The 3,203-nt window shown below is 45.9% G+C and overlaps 1 non-coding gene across 1 annotated transcript; it reads right to left on the bottom strand.

The window, feature by feature from the left end:
* Window positions 1-736: 736 nt before the first annotated feature.
* LOC112130866 (small nucleolar RNA U3) lies at window positions 737-952 on the bottom strand. Its single transcript, XR_002913049.1, has one exon. It is a non-coding gene; the product is annotated as a small nucleolar RNA U3 (small nucleolar RNA).
* Between the last annotated feature and the right edge of the window lie 2,251 nt (window positions 953-3,203).

The following is a 3,203-nucleotide window of genomic DNA, read 5'->3' on the forward strand; positions in this document are numbered from 1 at the left end:
CAAGGAATTCCCGTGCATTTGGCATAAAGATAGGCTGCTTCATGGGGAAGGAAGGGAGACAAAGTATCGAGGCATCGGGGCAGGTTGTGTCTTGGTAAGAGGCACATTAGTCTTGTCTCCTGAGCTGGGGCATAGTTTCCTTGAGCTCAGGGTCCACATCCAGACCCCATATTACATAGCATCCTGCAGAACATATCCCAGCAGATGGGAGAAAATTGAAATATCTGTTATTGTGTGTGATATAAGGCATTTTATAGGGCTTAGCTCATGACTCAATAATATTTTCTGGGTTCCCTGACTTGATTCATGGATCCCCAAACATGGAGTGGTCAGACCTTTTATACACAACTCATGCTCTATTGTGGACAAAATGGAGTCTCTGCTTTATGTATCACTGGCAGCAAATGTTTCCTTCAGCTGCTGTGTTCAGTCCCACCATCACAAAGCACATGTCAAGGCTGTCTTCCCCGCTCTCAGTGTGAACTCCGAGAGGACAACATAACCCCAAGTAAACATAGTTATTGAGATAACTCTGCCGCTCTAGGTCATGTGATGCTTCCAAAAACAGATATAAATAATTTTGGATTATCTGTTCCCCTACACTTAACATATTGGTGTCCTTCCTACACAAAGGTGATACTAAGCCCTGTGTCATGGGCAAAGGATTCTGGAATGACCAAATGTGCATTCAGTTTCTTTCTTTCTTTCTTTCTTCTTTTTAAATGTTGAAACAGGAATCACTCAGACTGCATCTTCTCTCCCTTCTACTCTCCCTGAGATGAGAGAAGAATGATCATCAATGGCAAATGCAGTTGTAGCGAAGTAACACCAAGAGCTGGCCCCACGCGCTACAGAGAATGCTGCGTCTCCTCCTCGTGGTTTCTGGGGCTCCTCACGCTGAGAAACTTCTGTAGCCACAAATCGTATAAATGATACCTGAAAGTATAGTCTTTCCATTTCTTACCAATGAAATCATGCTCTGCTCACCTCCAACTTGACAGTGTTTGGTAGCTTTGTCATAGTCTTCTCATTGCTGAGGCAGGAACCATAGGAATATTGGCCTCAGAAGCAGTATGGTGAGGGACAAAGAGTCTAAGATAAGGAACCTAATATTGCGTCATTGCCTAGTGGAAGGGATGGCAGAACGCTGTCATTCCCCACCCTGTGCTGGTGGCAGACATTGCTAATCAATCATGCACTCTTACCTACTGAACCTGAGGAGCCTCAGACTCCTCAAAATGGTGACCCTGAGTCACATCCTAGTTAACTGCACTTGGCTCTTGAAATGAAATGTATTTGTTATCCCCAACCTAATTATTAAAAAGCCATAGTTTTGGAGTCACACAAATCTGAGTTTAAATTTTGGCTGTGTCATCTGAGCAACTTAGCCTCTCTAAGCTTCTTCTCCCACCATCATCACATCCCTCAGAGAGTGTGTGGGAAGGGCAAATGGGGCAGCGTGTCTTAAGTTTCTTGAAAAAATGCAAAACCCAGTTCCAGTGTCAAATCTGAGGAGTTATTTAGAATCTCTGGACTGCTCCCAGTTTCCTTCCAGGAAAAATTAGGGTTGTGAAAGTTATCAAAATCAAAATGGAGTCACTAATGTTAAAAAAAGAAAGAAAGAACCCTGACAAATGGAGCTGGGAAAGGCCATGAAGAGAGAGTTCTCATACGTGTATGCCTGATAACAAAAACTGTCACACAAGACTCTGTAAAAACCATGACTTTGCACAAAGGCCATTGCAGCCTTACACAAAAAAGACTTCTGCGAAGACATCTGCCCCACCACTGCCTGTCCAAGCCTAGACTGGCATCACCCTTGTTATTGATCTTTGGAGCCAAGGATAATTATGTCAAAACAAATATGTAATCCTTCTCTTTCTTTTTTTCTTTAAAAATCTGTCTTCCTTTACCTCCCTGAACATGTACATAGTTTACTATGATATGCATATTCCTAATACAATGCTCTATTCCCAGGTAAATATCTTTTTCTTTTAAAGAGACTCTCCTTGACTGCTATTTATGTTAACAGAGAAAAAGATTAGACTGTCTCTGAAGTCTGTCTCTTCCAGCTCATTTGACAGGACTGGGCTGCTTCCCTCTCATGCATTCATTCAGTGACTTTGCCTAAGTGCCACTTCAGCTTGGACAGGCACTGTTCTAGGCTCTGGGACAGGAGCCCCACCTTCTAGGAGCATATATTCTAGTGGGAAGATAGACAATAAACAAATTATCAAATCTGTTTTATGGCACATTACAAGTCAGGCAACATCAGCAGATGGAAGTACCACAGAGAGAAATAAAAGTGGGTGGCTGAAGAGGGGAGCCTGGGCAGATTCCAGGGCTGCTGATTCTGCAGTGAGAAGGAACTAAGTGCCCTGCAGAGAGACTTGAGGTTGGAGGTTAGCTCTTTGTTCTAGCAAAACACTTGGGAATTATGAGAAGATTGCATTGACTGCCACCCCTGTTCCCACCCTCTCCTTCTGAAAGAAACTTGTGTGGCTGCATCCATATCACAGGCCTATGTGCAGCATTCCTCCCTGGCTGGGCCTAGGGGCCTCTCAGTTCATTTCCTGTTCTTTGGGATGGGGTGAGGCGTGGTCTACCTGGCCTCCACCTATGCAGCCAGGGGCTTCCACTTACTGTTGCTCGGTAGCTTCTGGGCTGGGGAGGAGCAGAGTTCTCTGGGTCCACTCCATTGCCCCTTTTATCCTGGCATCTCCAGCATGGGACTGTGGTGGGTGGCATCTTCACCTGGGAATGGCTAGGGAAAGTCATGAGGGCCAGGTGTGATGAACAGGCAGCCCCTGGAGGCCCAAGCAGGAGGTGGTGAGAGTGGCAAATGGAAATGCCCAAGAGGAGAGGCGAGCAGTGGGCATAGGTGAAGAGCTGGGTGTAGGTGCATACCTTCATTGTGCAGGGAGGCAGGAGTGTGGCAGAGCTGACTGTTGGCGTGCAGGATTCCCGGAATTTGAAGGCAGCAGAGAAGTCTGTAGACAATCAGATGAAGCATCAGGACAAGAACACACTGGCATGGACTCCAAGAACACTGGCCTAGGTGTCAGCACACCCTGAATTGACATCCAGGCCACCTACAATTGCAAGAAATGTCTCATCAGTGTAATGTTACTAGTCAGGCAGGGCCTGCCTGGGTGATGACCAGGATGAAGATGCTCAGACCATCTTCCTCCAGGATGAGTGCC

This window comes from Pongo abelii, chromosome 1 (assembly GCF_028885655.2).
Source record: "Pongo abelii isolate AG06213 chromosome 1, NHGRI_mPonAbe1-v2.0_pri, whole genome shotgun sequence".
NCBI lineage: Eukaryota > Metazoa > Chordata > Mammalia > Primates > Hominidae > Pongo > Pongo abelii.